Source organism: Entelurus aequoreus, linkage group LG03, assembly GCF_033978785.1.
Source record: "Entelurus aequoreus isolate RoL-2023_Sb linkage group LG03, RoL_Eaeq_v1.1, whole genome shotgun sequence".
NCBI lineage: Eukaryota > Metazoa > Chordata > Actinopteri > Syngnathiformes > Syngnathidae > Entelurus > Entelurus aequoreus.
In genome coordinates, this window is record NC_084733.1 from 74088651 (window position 1) to 74111026 (window position 22376).

Sequence of the window (22376 nt, forward strand, 5' to 3'; positions counted from 1 at the left end):
ACTGCCGTGTTACAGTCACCCTTTGGAAAAACAATTAGTTATGTAAATAAACACTTAACAAAATATTTCTGTGTAAATAACTCATTTCACAACGTTTATCTGCAGCTTCTAAACATTTTTTCTTCTTCTAAAATGTAGTCAGTGTGGCTTACATACCAGTGCGCTCTATAGTCTGGAAAGTGCGGTAAAGTAAAATTAAGTTTTATCGATTTATGGTCATGATTTAAGTTAGGCCAGCAGGGAAGGCCTTGCTGGCGCTGACGGCCCACCACTGTCACTGATTACCCCCAATGGGAAGCCACCAATCAGGTGTCATTCAAGCAAAACGGTTCAAAAAGTCCAGGAAGGTTAAATATAATAATGATTAGTCATTAGGTTTGGAAACCTTTGCTAACTTGTGTCATATTCCACTCAAAATCAATAGTGTATTAAGGACGTGCAGTCAGGGAAGGGCCGGTGATGAAAAATTAAAAGGAATTGAATTCAAAAAATAAATAGTAATATTTCAACATTCTGAACAGCACGTGCCTACTGTGGCCTCTTTCAAGTTCCTGGGATCCACAATCTCATGGTACCTAAAGTGGACCTCCCACATCCACACATTCAGAAAAAGGCACCGGACAGGATGTACGTCCTGCGTCAAAAATATTTCAGATCATATCACTTTTGTTCAACATTTTTATTGTATTGTTATCTGTCCGTGTCTTTTTTTTATTTTTTTCCAAGATGGCGCCACTGTAGTGACTACTGTTAGCAGAAGCTCTGTGCTCTGGTGTCATCTTTTTGTGTTCCTGGAGTTTCCCTCTTGCTGCCATGTTTTTTTTTTTGTTTTGTTTTGTTTTTTTGGCCTTTTGGTTTTGGACCCTTTGGTGCTGTGCAACAAGGGGTGGCACTTTCGTGACTTCTGCGGTGCTTTTTTGTGGGCTTCTGGATCTGCCTCCCTGGTGCCTTTTGGCCGTGGGGACCAGCTGCTGGGTCTCTGCCACACCGCAGTCCGATTGGAGAGACTGGAGGAGAGGAGATGCGGATGAAGAGACAGGGCTGCGGAGCTGGCGCTGGGCGCCGGGACGGACTGGCTTCGCGGTGTCTTGGCTGAATGAGTGTGTATCAGATGCCTCGGTCTCCTTGGACGCATCCTCGCTCATCCATGCGGACTGGACACTGGCCGAGAGTTGGTGGGCGGCCGAGAGTGGAGTCGGCTCTCTTGGTTGCTTTGTTGGGTCTGCTCCTGTCTCTGGCCATGCTCCCCCCACCCCAGCAGACGATGGCGTGGAACACCGCAGAGGCCACCACAGTGTGTATGGGTGTTGAAATTATGTTTTTGTTTGGTTGCTAGTCCATGCATGGTGCAATCTTGTGTGTGCAATGTATATTAGTGGTTGAATTTTTATTGTTGTTTTACTTTTGTGGCTGTGTGTAGAAGTGGCTGGTTGCATCAGCTCTGTATTTAATGTCCTTTGTGTTCCTTGAGTTTTCCCTCTTACACACATGTTTATGAGTGCTATGGCCATGAGGTTGTTTTCCCCCCCTTGGCCTCAGTCTGGATCCCCTCTCCAGGGGCTCAGGCTTAGACTGATTTTTTTTTTTTTCTCAATCAGCCCCCCACCCTTCCCAGCGTTTACCTGTTTCTCACCTTTTTTCTAAGGGGAGCCAGAAGTTGGCAGACCCGTCAGCGATCCTGTTCTGTCTACCTGTAATGTTTGTCTGCTCTTGAATGGGATTGTGCTGAAACTCTTAATTTCCCTTCGGGGATTAATAAAGTATTTCTGATTCTGATTCTGATTCTGATTACTTGCCCCGGGACTACATGAGGAAATTAGCAAATGTTGCCCCAACCTGGCTCAAGGCATCTTACCCTTGTTTTACAAGATTAATCAAATCAAATCAAATCAACTTTATTTATAAAGCATATTTAAAATTTACCACAGGGGTAGCCAAAGTGCTGTACAATGGGCAGGTTAAAAATAATACGAGAACCGAGCAAACACAACACAACACAAACAGAACACGATAAAAAATAAATAAATACAATATAAAAAACATAAAAACAGGTTCACAGCAGGTGTATTATGGGGCGCCATTGCAGGATGGGTATCACTCAGTGTTAAAAGCCATGGAATAAAAGTATGTTTTTAAGAGAGATTTAAAAACAGGAAGAGAGGAGGCTTGTCTAACACTCAGAGGTAGGTCGTTCCAGAGCTTGGGAGCAGCAGCAGCGAAAGCTCTGTCACCTCTAAGCTTCAGCCTTGTGTCCGGGACTGTCAGTAGCAGCTGATCGGCTGATCTTAGGGATCGGGTGGGGCAGTAAGGCTGAAGGAGGTCGGAGAGATATGTTGGCGCGAGGTTGTTTAGACATTTAAAAACAAATAAAAGGAGTTTAAAATTTATTCTGTAACGCACAGGGAGCCAGTGAAGGGACGCTAATATAGGGGTGATGTGCTCACGTCTGCGGGTCTGTGTTAGCAGACGAGCAGCAGAGTTCTGCACGAGATGCAGGCGGGCGAGGGAGGCCTGGCTAATGCCTACATACAGGGCATTGCAGTAGTCTAAACGAGTCGAGATAAAGGCATGGATTAATTTCTCGAGATCATGTCCTGATAGAAGCGGTTTCACTTTTGCTATTTGGCGTAATTGATAAAAGCTTTTTTGTACAACGCTGCTGATTTGTTTTTCGAATTTCAAATCTGAGTCGAACTTTACCCCCAGGTTTGTGACACAGTCGCTGAGATACGGGGCCAGAGTGCCGAGGTCAACGTTGGGGGAGGGGTAGCGACTTGGACCGAACAACATAACTTCTGTTTTGTCTTCATTTAGGCTCAGGAAGTTAGCTGAAAGCCAGGCTTTGATGTCGTGCAGGCAGTCAATAAGACGTTGAACCGTGTTATTTTGTGCCATGGGAAAATAAATCTGGCAATCATCGGCATAAAAATGAAATGCAATATCGTACTTCCTAAAAATAGAACCAAGGGGGAGAAGGTAAAGCGCAAATAAGATTGGGGCAAGAATTGAGCCCTGGGGAACCCCATGTGGTAAAGGAGCTGTGGAAGACATAAAACTGTCTATTTTTACACAAAAACTCCTGTCAGTTAGGTACGACCGGAACCAGTTGAGGGCGGCGCCCTTAATGCCCACACAGTTCTCAAGACGAGTGATTAAGGTGGCGTGGTCGACGGTGTCGAAAGCAGAAGACAGATCTAAAAGCACCAAGACAACATATTTACCAGAATCAGTTGACAGGAGGATATCGTTAAAAACTTTTAAAAGCGCTGACTCTGTGCTGTGGAGGGCTTTAAAACCGGACTGGAACAAGATTAATGTTTTTGTGCATCGTCCCTGTTTTAAATAAACACATACCTATCCTACCTATGAAGTTTAACCTGCCCCAGGGCCTGCTGATCATGTTCTACACATCCATCATTCAGTCGGTCCTGTGCACCTCCATCACGGTCTGGTTTGGATCTGCTACCAAGCTGGGAAGACACAAACTGCAACGGACAATTGGGACTGCAGAATATATCATCCCTCTCATCCAAGACTTATACCGGTCCAGGGCCAGGAAACGCGCAGGTACGCCAAAGTGACTGTGCGCCAAAACAACCTGTCATAATAACAGTTTCTTCCCAGTCTTTCTGTTATGCGTCGACAGGGGGGAAGGAGACGGCACAACAACAGGAGGTATAGCTCAACAGGTTTTGTTTGAGCTTTTGATGTATACGTGGGGTGTGTATGCTACTATGTGTGTGTGTGTAATACTATGTGTGGAAATTTACACAATGTGAATTTACCAAGGGTTTGTTGAAGGTGCGTGTTGGTGGTGTCAGCATCCAAGTCCAGAGGGGGAAGATCCAAAAGGGGTTCGTGATCCGAGCAAGGTCTGTTAGGCAGGAGAGAGGCGTCAGTGGTCCAAATCCGAGCGTGGGGTCAAAAATCAGGGAAGGCAATCAGAGTCTGGGGGAAACTTCACAGTGGAAGCGCAAAGGCAATGACAGGGACACGGAGGCTGTGGGAACAGGGGATGAAAAAGACAAGATCAGGGCCAGGCATGAGAAGGACAAAAAATGAGCAGAAGAGAAAGCACATGAGGGGAGCCAGAGACGTGAGAGCTTACTGAACACAGGGCGACGTTCTGGCGACGAGAAGTCAGCGGCGAGTCTCTTTATCCTGCTGCCTCTCATTAGTCCCAGGTGTGTCGATAGAAGATTGTCTCCGGCTGTGTCGGCGCGTGGGCGCGGTCTGCGCAACGAGCGCGGGGGCGTGTCCTGCTTGGCTCGCAGCGGAGTCTCGAGGTGCTGCCGCAGCGGAGGAGGAGGCAGACAGCGCGTTTGCCGTAACACTTTCAGTCTGATGAACACGAAACATTCAGCGGTGACGTTGTTTTTGTTTCGGAGGAAGGTGTTTCACGTGCTATTTGCGCTAACAATCCACAAGAAGGAGGGGAAAAAATGCGCGTCATCACATCAAACCTTATCAGCCACCTGAAAAACCAGCATCGCTACAACATTGTTTTTAAATCCTACGAATCCTACGTAAAATATAACAAAGTGGTCAAGCTTAACCTATTTTTACCATAACAATCTACAAGGTTTATGCAGTTTTGCTTCTCTTTCTTCTCCTCCACTGATCTGCTTTCTTTTGTAACTCAAGCTTTCATTACATTTATGTATTGTTGCATTTGAAACAATTGTATTGTTGATAATAATAGAGGCAATTATTATTATTTATTATTTATAGTGCTATTTCTATTGGTATTTGTATTGTGCCATTTGTAGTGCAATAATGTTCATTGTCATTTCTATGTTATTACCATCTACTTTAGTTACTTTGCTATCATGTTTGTACATATCATATTTGCTGATGTTGTTCCGTTGTTGTTTTTGTTATTGAGATCAGTGATTTCATCGTGAAAATGATGAAAATCTTATCACCGTTGAAGATGGTGGCTTTTGTCAGGACAAATCTATTGACACACTTTGTCAAATCCACCTTTGTTTGACGCTTTCTTACGTCTGAACTACACTCACATCTATGTTCAAAAAAATAATAGATGAAGTTAATCATTTTTTTGGTATCGATATTAAAAGCCGTTTCAGTATCGGTTTGAAAAAAAAAAGTATCCTTAGTTAAAAGGCTTTTTTTTATTTCAAAAGTGTAACCAGGACAAAATAAATAGTGCAAACATCAACTGCAGAGATCACTAGTTCGAAGGAGGATGCCTGACTATAAAATGGAGTACATTTGTTTGAGAAAACAGGCGTTCTTAACCTTTTTGACCTCGGGGCCCCAACTTTTCCACTACAAAGGGCCCCCGGACCCACTCAAACATTCACACTAACTCCTACTCTCGATTTTAATCGTATTCAATCATTCTATCTAACCTACTTACAGTTTACAACAATGTCAAATGATATGAAACCATGTGTTAATCACATAATTATTTTTTATTTAACACATAAACCTTAGGCCTAGGCCAGGCTGATTAGAAAAATAAATACTAACCAAATACAGTAGGTAAGGCTGTATTTTTGCCTCATTCCTGTGAGAATCCTGCGTGTGACTGAAGTATTAAGGAGTGGGACTACAGTGTTTCCCATAAAATGCCAAGATACCTGTGGCGGTGGGGGCGTGGTCACCATGACATCATCGAGTAATTTGCATAATTTACTACAATGATATGATTTACTCTAAAAAGGCTAAAAAAAATGTATACTTACTAATTAATAATAAGTTTTGTTTTAAACGTCCATCCATCCATCCATCCATCCATCCATCCATCCATCCATCCATCCATCCATCCATCCATCCATCCATCCATTTTACAATATAATTACAACACTTTATGTACATATTTATGTACAGATTTGAACAATAAGTTATTCACTGAAATATATTTATTAATTGTGGTTCTTACAAAAAATATATCTTATAAAATATAAAAGCTAAAATGTCTCTTAAAGCTCTGCCCCTTTAATTAGTGCATACTAAATCATTTAACTTTAGCCTACTACTACAACCATATTATTTACCAGCAACATAAAGTGAAACAGGCAGAGGTGTCCTGCCACAGTCAGTAACAAATAAACAGAAAACAGTAGTGGTCAAATACAAATAAGGCAACAAGAGAAGTATCCTACACTTCTCTTTTGTAAAGTAAATCTGAACAGCCTATATGGGCATCTACATCAACTATATGATTTGCCTGAGAAGCTGGACAGGACAAAAAAATATATATATATTTTTTATTTTTTTTTATTTGTGGCGGACGTAATTCTTTCGTGGCGGGTCACCACAAATAAATGAATGTGTGGGAAACACTGGACTATATAGGACTATCTGCAGTGTGCTCAAACAACCACCAGTTAGCATCTATGAGCAGATAATACTGTATCATCTCATTCTCTTTTGAACTTATCAGGTCGGTAATGCATTCTTTAAGTGAAGGATTAGGCAAAAACACAACCTTACCAACTGTAGACTGCATGAACTCAAAAAATTACATACAAGAAATACATGTACATACAATTATGTTCTGCTAAAAGAAATATACTAAATTAATAATGACTATTTTTCCTAACTAAACTGTCGATACATTTAAAGTGAAAAATACAGCTTCCCCACCCGTCCATCCATTTTCTATCGCGTGTCCCTCTTGGGGTGCGATGGATCTGGAGCCTATCCCAGCTACATCCTGGACAAGTCGCCACCTCATCGCAAGGCCAACACAGATACTTTAGTCATAATTTTTGTGCTTAAGAAATGTCTCTACGACTTTAGCTCCAGACTTCTTCTGATTGTTTGATATTGTCACTATTGCCACAGGTGGTGGAAGAGTGTATTGCAACTGAGAATCCGATGTCTTTTGGCAAGCCCAACGCTACAGTTAAGAAACACTGGCCTGAAGAAGGTAAGTAATGAAAACTCAGCCGCCTTTAAAGACTTGATAGATATTGAAAATCAAAAACTGTCCTGCTCTTACATCGAGGTTTGGATTTATTAAAAATGTACAGAACAATGCTGACCAAAAATTAGATTCTGGAAGTTTAAAGGATCTGTTCGCAACTTGCTGTATTGAAATTTTACCCAAAAAATATACAGTACAGGGCAAAAGTTTGGACACACCTTCTCATTCAATGCATTGTCTTTATTTTTATGACTATTTACATTGTAGATTGTCACTGAAGGCATCAAAACTATGAATAAAAACATGTGGAGTTATGTACTTTATGTACAAAAAAAGGTGAAATAACTGAAAACATGTTTTATATTCTAGTTTCTTCAAAATAGCCACCCTTTGCTCATCTCTCGGTGAGCTTCAAGAGGTAGTCATCTGAAATGGTTTTCACTTCACAGGTGTCATAGTTTTGATGCCTTCAGTGACAATCTACAATGTAAATAGTCATGAAAATAAAGGAAAGGCATTGAAATGAGAAGGTGTGTCCAAACTTTTGGCCTGTACTGTAATATCAAGAAGAACACCAGCTAAATTATTTTTTATGATAGCTTTATATTTTTTACAACTAATTATAATGTTAAAAACACATTGCTCGTCGGACAGAGGAATTTGTTTGCCGTTCAAGCTTGTCACTCACTGCTGTGTTGTACACAAGGCAGTCCTAGAGAAGCAAATAACATTATGAAGTTGTGTTGTTACGATACAATATACGAGGATAGGATAGAATTTTCATACCAAAATGGGGAAATTTGGTGGTTGCAGTACAGATACAAAAAGTCCATAAAAATTAAGGTAAAAAGAAAAACACATGAAAACAAGAGGTAAACGTTAAAGAACACAAAGGACATAAAAGAGTTGATGCAACCAGTTGCCACTTCAGCGGCGCTATTTCTACATACAGCTACAAAAGTAAATTACAAGGTAAAACAAATGAGCAATAATTATTACACATTGCGCACATATGATTGCACCTCGCATAGACAAACAACAACAAGCAAAACACATTTCAACAGCCACATACACCGCAGAGACACCATTGTCTGCTGGTGTGGGGTGCAGCATGGCCAGAGACAAGAAGAGACGCAACAAAGCAACCAAGTGAGCCGACACTGTCCTAGGGTGCCCACTAGCTCTCGGCCAATGTCAAGTCAGTGCGGATGAGCGAGAATCCGTTCAGGGAGACCGAAGTGTCTGATCCCATGTTCATTCAGCCAGGGCTCCGTGAAGCTCACCCATCCCGACGCTCACCGCTAGCTCTGCAGCCCCGTCTCTTCCTCCGAATTTCCTCCGGTTTTTCCATGCAGACTTTGGTGTGGCAGAGTGCTAGCTGATACAGATATATATGTTGTGCAATGAAATATTTACACAGAAAGATTTTGTAAATGTTTCTTTACATACCGTAATTGTTTCCAAACGATGTCTGTAACACGGCAGTAAAAGGGCTAATCAAACAAAACAGAAGCCATCGTCACGGATCCACTAGCTGCGCAAGTTAGCTCTCCAATCAGATGAACAGACTCAATTACTCCACGGTGACGTTTTGGTGAATTTACTAAGGAATTTGTGAAACTGAAACAATACAAAAATAATGCCATTGTAAGTTAATAATACGAACACAGACACTCATTAACGTGTTAGCATATTAGCTCATTAAAAACGACGCTAGCTTTATTACATTACGATAGCACGTACAAATATGCATGAAAGCACTCCTACAGATATCACACATGGGACATTATAAACAGTTTTAGTTATATTGTGAAAACTTACAAATGTAACTTGGAGTGATGAATGAAGAATCAATACGAGTCAAAATATTATGGACAGCTAGAAGACAGGATGGCACTTCTACTTCCGGTTGAAAGCCTTACAAAGAAGGGCACTGCAACATCTGCAATGAGCGAATGCGTCCTAAAGATGGCAAAATAGCACAAGCAATAACGCAACTTTCCAAGTGTCTTTGTGTTTGTTTTTTATATACTATCTGCATTATGGTTGTCAGGCAAGAAAAATCCACACCGCACGGTTTTATAAGCCGCAGAAAGGGTAGAGAAAAAATGCGGCTTTTAGTCCAGAATATACAGTACTCCCTTTTGGGCATGTTGAATTTCAATAAAAACTGTTGTACTGAGTTAGTGCACGAATGTAATCTAGTACGCATTTCCGGAATAACATGAACTGAACTGATCTGAATGTTAGCTAATGTTAACTAAACTTTGCTGAATGTCTAGCTCTAGCTAACAACACACAAAGCTAATGCGGGTGTTACGTATGGGCGTAATTTACTTGATTACGTACTCATCATCATCATCATCATCATCGGCGGTCACTTGAAGCGAGTATGACGATCCTCCTGGTAGGGGTGTATCCCTTTATGGAGGATGCCTGTGTGTGACTTTGTTTAACTTGGGGAGACCGGTGCACAGAGAGTCACCACACAATCCTTGACAGATCCGGATCAGGGTCCAGTGGCATGGAGTCCAAGACGACTGGAGACCCTTTTCTGTTGCAGCCTTCATCCGCCATCCCAGCCGTTGTGACGCTCCATAGGGTTAGCAATCATCCTCCGCCTGTTCCACCGTTGAGGTCTTGGGTCGTTATTTCCCCATAACTGGGCCCACATGGATGTGGGGGTGCCTTCTTCAGCCATCGTAGCCGTTGGGGTAGTTCTTACATCTACCGCCTTCCGCCTGCTCCGCCGTTGAGGTCTTCATCGTATCCCTGGCTAGGGGGCAGTCAGGTACTAGGCCTTTGCCAAGGGCCACCTGGGGTAACAGTAGTAAAGGGGTTAACCTCCTAGTGCCCAAGACCCCATAGAGGAGCCTCCACTGCCGGATGCACTTTAACGTCATGCCCAGGACCGATTACGTACTGAAAGGTGTAAGACAGCGGGATATATAATGTTTTCTACACATTAACAAGTTAGCGCCAGCTACGTGACCGTGCAAAGGTTACAAACAGCTACTTAAGTTTTGAAAAATTGTCGGATGATTGAACACTTTCGGAAGAGCTTCACCTTGTTTCATTTTAGGTATCTTTCAACATCCATATTGCTCTGACATGTTAAAAAAAAATGCAAATTTAATGATTCACGCTTAAGACGTCTGCCGTTATGTGTCATTGGTCAAAATTTGCAGGTTTCTTCTTGACGTCTGGGAATCAACCTTAGAGAGGTTTGAAAGATGTTTGTGACATGCGTCCTTCCTGTAGACGTCCTTAGGACAATTATTCTTTTGACGTTCCACTAGGAAGGTGGTCTTCCTTTTATTGAGTCAGAGTGAATCTTGTGGGTAATTGGCCACATAATTCTCTGCTTTGTGAGCTAAATGTTGCTGAGTCACCCTTTGAGTCACTGCATTGATCACGTTGATACTCCCACTGATGACCGACTTTGATATCACACTCATGATCACATTTCAGTCAAGATTTTTTTAAGCCCCTTGCAGACAACACAATCTTTGATGTTTGAACGACTTCTACGACATGACCATAAATACTGTAAAACGCACTTATCTTGATGCCCCTCGGACCGGCTGACCGATGTCGACATAAGCGGTTATCGACATACTTTAGATGGGATTTTGTTTTATGGAAAGAAATTGAGAGAAAACACCGTCAATTACGGACTATAAGCTTCTACGTTTTTCCTATGTCTTGACCCTGCGGCTTGTAAAACGGTGCGGCTAATGTATGGATTCATGTTTGGTGTTCAATAGTTTTCATTAAACACAATCAGAGACACTGAAATTGGGTGTAATTGTTTGTGCTACGGTGCCATCTTTTGGACAAGTTCGCTCACTGCAGGTGTTGCGGGTTGAAAATGTACTTGCACCGGAAGTAAAAGCGTCCAAAGCGTTTCTGTTCAAAAGGATTCTTCATTCATCACTCCGAGCAACATTTGGAAGTTTTCCAATATAACTAGAACAATTCATGCCCTGCAATGAGCAGGCGACTTGTACAGGGTGTACCCCACCTTCCGCCCGAATGCAGCTGGTCTAGGCTAGGCTGAGAGGGACGAGCGGTAGAAAATGGACGGATGGATAAAACAATTCATACTTACCAAACTGTCCCATGTGTGATGTCTGTAGGAGTGTTTTCATGCATCTTCGTACATGCTATCGTAATACAATGTCGTGAGCATTAGCTAATATGCTAACACGTTAACATAACGAGTGTCTGTGTTAATATTATTAACTTACACCAGCATTCTTTGTGTATTGTTTCAATTTCACAAATTCCTCAGTAAATTCACCAAAACGTCACTGTAGAGTTATTGAGTCTGTTTAGCTCAGGGGTCTCAAACTCAATTTACCTGGGGGCCACTGGATGCAGAAACTGGGTGAGGCAGGGCCGCAAGAAAATATTTCTTAAAAAAAAATCTAACATGCACTTTTTAATGAATTCACCTTCTTTGAATGGCTTTCCCGCCCTAGCAACCATCTCACTCACCATGTAGCTAGCTTTGACTGCTGCATCGCTCTTTTCGCTTGCTTTCTTGACGAAATCTTGTTGCCTCAGTAGACTGGTTTTAAAATTTGCAACCCGGTTCACTCTCTCATCTCCCTGCTATTTTGCATACTCCTCAGCATGTCTAGTTGTATAATGACGTTTCAAATTGTATTCCTTGTACACCGCAACTTTCTCTGTATCAACTACAGAAAAGAGCCATAAGGATTATTCATAAAGTAGATTACTTAGAACACACTAACATATTATTTATTAATTCGGGTTTATTGAAATTACAGGAGCTTGTAAAGTTACAGTTATTACCGTAATTTCCGGACTATAAGCTGCTACTTTTTCCCCTCGTTCTGGTCCCTGCGGCTTATACAAGGGTGCGGCTTATTTACGGCCTGTTCTTCTCCGACACCGACGAAGAGGATTTCGGTGGTTTTAGTACGCAGGAGGAAGACGATGACACAATGATTAAAGACTGACTTTTCATATACCGGTAGGCTGGTTATTTTGATAACGTATAGGCTAGCACTTTGTATTACTTTGCACCGTTGTATTATTTGTACTCTGCACGAATGCTGTTCGCCATGTCAAAGATGTGAAAGTTTGATTGAATGATTGAAAGATTTATTGTTAATAAATGGGACGCTTTGCGTTCCCAAACAGTCATCTCTGTCCCGACAATCCCCTCCGTGGTAGCAGGAACCCCTATATACTACGGTAATTACACATCAAAACCCTGCGGCTTATAGTCGGGTGCGGCTTATATATGGAGCAATCTGTATTTTCTCCTAAATTTAGCTGGTGCAGCTTATAGTCAGGTGCGGCTTATAGTCCGGAAATTACGGTATGTGTCATGTTTAAGGCTAAAAGTAAAACATGACCAGCAAATTTACAAAAAATGTTTGTCATCACTTCTGAGAATACAGAGTGTAGAAGAAAAGGTCATTTCCAACATCAGTATTCAAGGACAACTTTAAAGCAAATGTGTATATCAGTGGTGGGGGTTAAACTATGGAATTCTCTTTACAATGAGATAAAATATTTTAAAAATATATTCCAATTGAAAAAATATATAAAGACAGAACAATAATATCATATGGACAGCCATAAGTGTTTACATTTTGCTTTATATTTATTATTTTACTTATTTTTGCCTGGTTTTGTATTTGTTTTGTATCATCCCGTGAGGTGTATATTACTTCTTTTGGTTTTTTTGTTCGGTTTGTACATCATGAAGTTTTGCACTTGTGTTTTTTTGTGTGTTTTTTTTGTTTGTTTTCGTTATATTTGGATGTAATTGTTGGTTTATATGATATCATTAAAGGCCTACTGAAACCCACTACTACCGACCACGCAGTCTGATAGTTTATATATCAATGATGAAATTTTAACATTATAACACATGCCAATACGGCCGGGTTAACTTATAAAGTGACATTTTAAATTTGCCGCTAAACTTCCGGTTCGAAACGCCTCTGAGGATGACGTATGCGCGTGACGTGGCCCGGCGAACACGGGTATGCCTTCCACATTGAAGCCAATACGAAAAAGCTCTGTTTTCATTTCATAATTCCACAGTATTCTGGACATCTGTGTTCGTGAATCTGTTGCAATCATGTTCATTGCATTATGGAGAAGGAAGCTGAGCAAGCAAAGAAGAAACTTGTCGGTGCGAAATGGACGTATTTTTCGAACGTAGTCAGCAACAACAGTACACAGCCGGCGCTTCTTTGTTTACATTCCCGAAAGATGCAGTCAAGATGGAAGAACTCGGATAACAGAGACTCTAACCAGGAGGACTTTTGACTTCGATACACAGACGCCTGTAGAGAACTGGGACAACACAGACTCTTACCAGGATTACTTTGATTTGGATGACAAAGACGCAGACGTGCTACTGTGAGTATGCAGCTTTGGCTTCTAAACATTTGATCGCTTGACCGTATGTGCGCAACTTTTTTTTTGCGTATGTACGTAACTTTTTTAAAACATATAAGCTTTATGAACCTTGGGTTAGGTGAACGGTCTTTTGGGCTGAGTGATTGTGTGTGTTGATCAGGTGTTTGAATTGTATTGGCGTGTTCTATGGAGCTAGGAGCTAGCATAGGAGCTAGGAGCTAGCATAACAAACACGCAGGTGTTTTTATGCAGGATTAATTTGTGGCATATTAAATATAAGCCTGGTTGTGTTGTGGCTAATAGAGTATATATATGTCTTGTGTTTATTTACTGTTGTAGTCATTCCCAGCTGAATATCAGGTCACCCCCGGCTCTCACAGCATCTTCCCTATCTGAATAGCTTCAACTCCCCACTAGTCCTTCACTTGCACTTTACTCATCCACAAATCTTTCATCCTCGCTCAAATTAATGGGGAAATTGTCGCTTTCTCGGTCCGAATCTCTCTCACTTCATGCGGCCATCATTGTAAACAATAGGGAACTTTGCGTATATGTTCAACTGACTACGTCACGCTACTTCCGGTAGGGGCAAGCCTTTTTTTTATCAGATACCAAAAGTTGCAATCTTTATCGTCGTTGTTCTATACTAAATCCTTTCAGCAAAAATATGGCAATATCGCGAAATGATCAAGTATGACACATAGAATAGATCTGCTATCCCCGTTTAAATAAAAAAAATTCATTTCAGTAGGCCTTTAAGTAAGACTACGTATTATGTTGAAGGGGGCAGAAAATTATAAAATTTTTCTTCACACTGCTCCTTCTCAGGCATTGGTGTGTAAATGTATAATTAAATAATTGAGGTATAATTGTCTATCGATCAAAGATGCACATCAATGAAGGAGATAAATAAAAATGAAATGAAATGAAATGAAATAAGACACGTCGGGGTGCTCCTGTGCTCAACAAAGAAATATTGCATCAAAAATCGTCTCTGTCAGGAGGCAACGGGAGGGGGTGGGCTCGCCGTGGAGTTTACAGTTACGGTAGCACAATTAGCCCCGAACGGGCTAACATCACCCCTAACGTGTTATACGTCTCATTCGCCCAGCGACACTCTGTCGGAGTATCAGCGCACCACACTTTTGTATTGTCGCTCGCTCCTTCGGCGGAGTGCTTTGGAAGTTACCGGAGCCCTCGTCTTCCTCGCCCGGACTGTTTACAACAGCGCCGGGGGCGGGAGCGAGCAGGCGGGCGAGCGAGGGAGGCAGAGAGGGAGGGAGGAAGAGCGTGTGCGGGTGTCGTGGAAAAGCGTCAAAATGTTTCTCTGCTTGCATCACGCAAGTGACGTCAATGCATACTTGCCAACCTTGAGACCTCCGAATTCGGGAGATGGAGGGGGGGGGGGGGGGGTTGAGGTGTGTGTGGGGGGGTTGAGGTGGGCGGGGTTGGGAGGAGGCGGGGTTGGGGGTAGCAGGGGTGTTTTTGTAGCCCGGAAGAGTTAGGGCTGCAAAGGATTCTGGGTATTTGTTCTGTTGTGTTTATGTTGTGTTACGGTGCGGATGTTCTCCCGAAATGTGTTTGTCATTTTTGTTTGGTGTGGGTTCACAGAGTGGCGCATATTTGTAACAGTGTTAAAAAATAAATAAAATAAAATATGACCACCCTCAGTGTGACATGTATGGCTGTTCTTCAAGTATGTCTTGCTATTACTTGCATGTGTCGGCAGAAGCCTCATACTACATGTGTCTGGGCCGGCACGTTGTTAGTATGGAGAAAAAGATGATGCAGCGACAGTTTCTAGAGGACACTAAAGATATTGTCGAGAGCCTTATACCACACCGTGATTGGTAGATTCCTTCAGCTCCGCACACAACGCTGTCAAGCGTCATTCATTTTAAACTCGCGGGCCGCACTAACATTAACCTTTCATATTAAGTTGGGGGCCGCAAAATAACGTCTCGCGGGCCGCAATTTGCCCGCGGGCCGCGTGTTTGACACCCCTGGTTTAGCTGATTGGAGAGCTAGCTTCCGCAGGTAGTGGGTCCATGACGATGACTGAAGTGAAATGCTTGAATGTCCATGGTGAGTGGAGTGTGTGGATGTCGGAATGGTTCGAATCGGTTGAGAAATGTGGGATATGGAGAGGTTTGTATATTGCCCATTAATTTTCAATGGAGGAAAATTCCTGGTAATTTTGGTTAATTAGGGGATTTTCTGATATGGGAAACATGATGGCTTGAATGTCCATGGTGAGAAATGTGGGACATACAGTAGATTGTATATTTCTTATTTATTGTCTAGGTGGAGAAAATTACCAGAAAACTGGGAATTTTGGGACAGGAAAAACATGTTTTGCGTTCGATATATTGAAAGACTAGTGTGTGGATGGTTGAAAGATCAGAATCAGGTTTAAAAAAATGCTATTTTTTTTTAGAATTTAATGCATTGTAGAACTATGAATTCCCATTCATTTGAATGGGAATTTTCTGGAATTCTGGGGAAACCAGGATTTTTTAAAAATATTGTCCTAGGCCAGTGGTTCTTAACCTTATTGGAAGTACCGAACCCCACCAGTTTCATATGCGCATTCACCGAACCCTTCTTTAGTGAAAAATAAAACATAGTTTTTTTCAAATTCAAGACAAAGTTATATATTTTTGGTAACACTTTAGTATGGGGAACATATTCTAAGTAACAAAGACTTAATTTAGAGTTTTTTGGACACTAAGGGAACATATTCTAAGTAACAAAGACTTAATTTAGAGTTATTTGGTTAGGGTTAGGGTTAGAGGGTTAGGGTTATAATAAGGCCATGCCGAATAAGGCATTAATAAGTACTTAATAATGACTAGTTAAGAGCCAATATGTTACTAATTTGCATGTTAATAAGCAACTCATTAATGGTGAATATGTTCCCCATACTAAAGTGTTACCATGTTTTTTTTACTGGTGCACAAAATGAACCGTGCATGAACATCACCTTGTTCAAAGAACAAAACCAACACAGAATTCTTGGAATTTTTGGAAAACATGGGAATTTGTACGAAAAGAAAAATGGTGATGTTGTTGTCCCAACTAAGAAGACTGTTTTGAAGGTCAAATGATCAAAAAACGTTTGGAAAAAATTGTGAAAATAGGGCTTTGGAAAAGCTGGAATTATTTGAATTCCTGGAATTTTTTGAAATGGTAGCTTGATTGTCCAGGGTGAGTGGAGTGTGTGGATGGTGGAACGGTTAGAATCGGGTTAAAAATGAAAAAATGGCCCATTTATTTTCAATAGGAAAAATGACCCGGAAAATCGGGAATTCTGGATAACCTGGCATACTGAAATGGTTCTGATCGGATGAAAATTGTAGGCTGTGGCCTCCGGCAAACTTTTGCGGCAGATTAATAATAAATAGATGCTTTTTTTGGTGTAGAATGCCTAAGCATTCACACAATACATGTGGAATCCAGGTTAATACTGCCATGCTTTTATTCTGAAGCTTATTTTGTACTGACCAGGAAGTCACTGCGTGAAATATGTTAGGATCCGCTGCTCGGATCAGTTTGTTTACTTTTTAGTGTCACGTGTGTTTTCAGCACCTTGTGTTTGTTTCTGTTGCCATGACGGCAGATTGTGCTCAGCTGCCTCTGGTTAGTGTTCGAGACCCTCACCTGTTGTCCGGGCACTAATCAGAGGGCTATTTAGTCTTTGCCCTGGCCTCACTCGGCCTGGCTTGCTAGTTTGTTTTCACACAACAGATGACGACGTTTGTTTCCCGTTCTTTAGCTGCTAGTTTTCACGCTAGGCTATTTTTGCTGGTTAGCTCCCACGCTAGCCCTTTTGTTTTTGCCTTTTGTGCAATGTGCACGTCTTTGTTTTTTTCCTGCTGTGTTTAGTTCTTAAATAAATAATTTTCCTACCTGCAAGCTGTGTCTGAAGCCGTCTGCATCCCTGGGAGAACAACCACGCACCACGATGCGACCAAGTCGTCACAAAATATTCAGTTCCGTGTAACAAGACAGTAGTTATGGTGAGCCATAACAATGAAGGTGACAAAATACTACAACATGGTCGACCATGCGTGTTGACCTCAGGAGCACTTTGTAGTAATAATAATAATAATGGTAATATTAACAATAACATTATTCATGATATGAGGGTTGTACACGACTTGAGTATTTGTTTGACATTTACAGGTGTGATTCCCTCGTTCTACTGGGGGACTTCAATGCTCATGTTGGCAGCGACAGTGAAACCTGGAGAGGCGTGAGTGGGAAGAATGGCTGCCCGGATCTGAACACGAGCGGTGTTTTGTTATTGGACTTTTGTGCCCATCACAGATTGTCCATAACAAACACCATGTTCAAACATAAGGGTGTCCATATGTGCACTTGGCACCAGGACACCCTAGGCCGCAGTTCCATGATCGACTTTGTAGTTGTGTCGTCGGATTTGCGGCCTCATGTTTTGGACACTCGGGTGAAGAGAGGGGCGGAGCTTTCTACCGATCACCACCTGGTGGTGAGTTGGCTGCGATGGTGGGGGAGGATTCCGGACAGACCTGGCAGGCCCAAACGCATTGTGAGGGTTTGCTGGGAACGTCTGGCAGAGTCTCCTGTCAGAGAGAGTTTCAATTCCCACCTCCGGAAGAACTTTGAACATATCACGAGGGAGGTGCTGGACATTGAGTCCGAATGGACCATGTTCCGCACCTCTATTGTCGAGGCGGCTGATTGGAGCTGTGGCCGCAAGGTAGTTGGTGCCTGTCGTGGCGGTAATCCTAGAACCCGTTGGTGGACACCGGCGGTGAGGGATGCCGTCAAGCTGAAGAAGGAGTCCTATCGGGTTCTTTTGACTCATAGGACTCCTGAGGCAGCGGACCGGTACCGACAGGCCAAGCGGTGTGCGGCTTCGGCGGTCGTGGAGGCAAAAACTCGGACATGGGAGGAGTTCGGGGAAGCCATGGAAAACGACTTCCGGACGGCTTCGAAGCGATTCTGGACCACCATCCGCCGCCTCAGGAAGGGGAAGCAGTGCACTATCAACACCGTGTATGGTAAGGATGGTGTTCTGCTGACCTCGACTGCGGATGTTGTGGATCGGTGGAGGGAATACTTTGAAGACCTCCTCAATCCCACCAACACGTCTTCCTATGAGGAAGTAGTGCCTGGAGAATCTGTGGTGGGTTCTCCTATTTCTGGGGATGAGGTTGCTGAGGTAGTTAAAAAGCTCCTCGGTGGCAAGGCCCCGGGGATGGATGAGATCCGCCCAGAGTTCCTTAAGGCTCTGGATGCTGTGGGTCTGTCTTGGTTGACAAGACTCTGCAGCATCGCGTGGACATCGGGGGCGGTACCTCTGGATTGGCAGACCGGGGTGGTGGTTCCTCTCTTTAAGAAGGGGAACCGGAGGGTGTGTTCTAACTATCGTGGGATCACACTCCTCAGCCTTCCCGATAAGGTCTATTCAGGTGTGCTGGAGAGGAGGCTACGCCGGATAGTCGAACCTCGGATTCAGGAGGAACAGTGTGGTTTTCGTCCTGGTCGTGGAACTGTGGACCAGCTCTATACTCTCGGCAGGGTCCTTGAGGGTGCATGGGAGTTTGCCCAACCAGTCTACATGTGTTTTGTGGACTTGGAGAAGGCATTCGACCGTGTCCCTCGGGAAGTGCTGTGGGGAGTGCTCAGAGAGTATGGGGTATCGGACTGTCTGATTGTGGCGGTCCGCTCCCTGTATGATCAGTGCCAGAGTTTGGTCCGCATTGCCGGCAGTAAGTCGGACACGTTTCCAGAGAGGGTTGGACTCCGCCAAGGCTGCCCTTTGTCACAGATTCTGTTCATAACTTTTATGGACAGAATTTCTAGGCGCAGTCAAGGCGTTGAGGGGATCTGGTTTGGTGGCTGCAGGATTAGGTCTCTGCTTTTTGCAGATGATGTGGTCCTGATGGCTTCATCTGGCCAGGATCTTCAGCTATCGCTGGATCGGTTCGCAGCTGAGTGTGAAGCGACTGGGATGAGAATCAGCACCTCCAAGTCCGAATCCATGGTTCTCGCCCGGAAAAGGGTGGAGTGCCATCTCCGGGTTGCGGAGGAGACCCTGCCCCAAGTGGAGGAGTTCAAGTACCTCGGAGTCTTGTTCACGAGTGAGGGAAGAGGGGATCGTGAGATCGACAGGCGGATCGGTGCGGCGTCTTCAGTAATGCGGACGCTGTATCGATCCGTTGTGGTGAAGAAGGAGCTGAGCCGGAAGGCAAAGCTCTCAATTTACCGGTCGATCTACGTTCCCATCCTCACCTATGGTCATGAGCTTTGGGTTATGACCGAAAGGACAAGATCACGGGTACAAGCGGCCGAAATTAGTTTCCTCCGCCGGGTGGCGGGGCTCTCCCTTAGAGATAGGGTGAGAAGCTCTGCCATCCGGGGGGAGCTCAAAATAAAGCCGCTGCTCCTCCACATCGAGAGGAGCCAGATGAGGTGGTTCGGGCATCTGGTCAGGATGCCACCCGAACGCCTCCCTAGGGAGGTGTTTAGGGCACGTCCGACCGGTAGGAGGCCACGGGGAAGACCCAGGACACGTTGGGAAGACTATGTCTCCCGGCTGGCCTGGGAACGCCTCGGGATCCCCCGGGAGGAGCTGGACGAAGTGGCTGGGGAGAGGGAAGTCTGGGCTTCCCTGCTTAAGCTGCTGCCCCCGCGACCCGACCTCGGATAAGCGGAAGAAGATGGATGGATGGATGGATTTACAGGTGTGGAAGTTTGGTGTGTCTTGACTCTGCTTCAAAAATCTGCCTAGCAACAAAAGACTGCAAGTGTGACCAAATAATGTATTTGTGTGTTGTAATGAACTACAATAATAATAATAATAATTAATTCTATTTATAAATACATTTACATTAAAAAAAGATCTCAAAGTGCTACAATGGCAAGTTAGAAACACGCATAAAATGACATAGGAAAAGAAGCTGAGAGTACAAATACTTGTACAAATACAGTGGGGAAACCCTGCTGAGGCGTTCTCAGACTGCCAGCCCACATCACTTCACTGTCACTCAGCACAGCTTTTTGCTTCTTTCTGCCATTTTTCTTATTCTCGTGCTGGGGGGTCTCTAGTGCTGAGGGCTGTTTTGTTTTGTTATCCCTCCAGAACACAAACACGACAGACGGGGACTAAATAATACAAGGAAACAAAGTGAATTACAGCGTATCCGCAATGTATCATGTGGATCGGCGCAGGTGTCACATGGCCTAATCTGATTAAGCCCCGCCTACTCCTTTTCCATTCTACCGCCGCGTCAACATGGCCGCCGCAAACAACGCTCTAGACCGGAGTGGTGTTGCCCTGCCGTAAAACGAAGCTCTAAATGTGAAAATGTTCACATTTTGTCACCTGGAAAAAAGGCAAACTCAAAGCCACGCCTGATTTACTTGTGTGACCCTTGACCTCCGCAAGAGTCTCGCTTTAAATATTGTTGATAAGCAATATTGACTTAATATTACTACGATAAATTGGGGCGCGCTTGTGGAAAATAAGTCAAGGTAGTATCTGTTTCCAGTCCATACAGGCGTGATGCAATTGATATTTTTTATATTTCTTCACTAATATGTTATTTTTCATATATCGTTAGTAATTTTATTTTCTGTTTAAAATATGTATATTTCTGTTTTATTGATGCTTTTTTATAAAAAAAAAATTCCATTTTTTTGTGGATAGTTTTGTACTTCTATTTTGTGTAAATTGTAGATTTGTATGTTGTATTGACACTCTTTTATACATATTTTTATATTTAAATTTAAGAAAATAATAATTCTATCATTTGATTTTATGTTGACCATTTTTTATTTCAGTTTAGGGTTGATCATTTTACATTTCAATTTGATATTATTTAATGTTCATATTTTTTGTTGGTTATTTTATAGTTTCTATATGTATTGATCATTTGGTATTTACATTTTTGTTGGTATTTCATATTTACATTTTTGAAAAATGTTATATCTCTACTTTTTGTTGATATTTATATATTTTTTATTGATAATTGTATGAGTATATATTTCTTTGACATTTTTTATCTTTTTATCTTTTATTTTTTAGACACTTCTAATTTTTGTTGATACATTTTGTGTTGATCATTTTATTTTTCAATTTATTGTTTTATGTTCATATTTTTTTATTAGTTATTTTTATATTCTCTATTTGTGTTGATTATTTTGAATACATATTTTAATTGATATTTTATATCCTTTGTTTTGGTAATTTTATATTTCTCTTTTTTGTTTATATATTTGTACTTATATATTTTTGTTGATCATTTTTATCTGTTTTGTTTTCTATTTTTTTGGTGATAATTTTATATTTGAAAATGTTTCCGATAATTTAGCAGTTCTTTTTTTGTTGAAACATCTATTTTTTATTTAGAACTTTAATGTTAATATTGTTTTTGTTTATTATTTTATTTTGCAAATATTTGAATGCCAATTTTATATTTCTATTTGTATTGATATGTTTGAATTAACATTTTTTAAAATTATTTTATACATCATTTTTTTATATTCATGTAAAATATTCATTATTTTATCATTATCATTAATTTTCTATTGCTAGTTTTCATTGAGAAATTCAGAATTGTATATTGGTATTTTGATCATTTCTATCGTTGAATTCATACTTTTGTTTATATTACATGAAGTCTACTTTAAATGTCTAATATTGCATAAGTTGTTGGACACAGGAGTGATTTGGGGGCAAAAAGCCAAATTATTTAAATTAGATATAGTTTCAGCTTATTTTTTTAAGTTATACTGCACTATTGACTTGTCTAAGTGGACAGCACAGCGCTACAGTGGTTCGCGCCTGTGCCTCACAGCGAGAAGGACCTAAGTCAAAAGTTTGGAGATGCTTCACAATGCAGTTGAATGAGAAAGTGTCTCCAAACTTTTGATGACGATATAAATTGTAAAAGTTGACTCCTGGATGTCGAACATGAATATTATTCTCAGGCATTTATAGCAGACAGGAAAAAAAGCCTTCATGGAAGCAGTGGAGCGTCTCCCAATGTGACTTATCAGTTTGTATCATGTGTGCAGCACT

The 22376-nt window shown here is 42.0% G+C and overlaps 1 long non-coding RNA gene across 3 annotated transcripts in view; it reads left to right on the forward strand.

The window, feature by feature from the left end:
* The window catches only part of LOC133646867 (uncharacterized), a 52372-nt gene that overhangs the window by 20369 nt on the left and 9627 nt on the right, over positions 1-22376 (forward strand). The window contains exons 3-4 of one of the 3 annotated variants that reach the window (XR_009825360.1): positions 6817-6901; positions 20436-20762. This is a non-coding gene — a long non-coding RNA (uncharacterized LOC133646867). Of the gene's footprint in view, positions 1-6816; positions 6902-17491; positions 17627-20435; positions 20763-22376 lie in introns of those variants that run through there. The other 2 variants (XR_009825361.1, XR_009825362.1) reach the window with 2 other exon arrangements.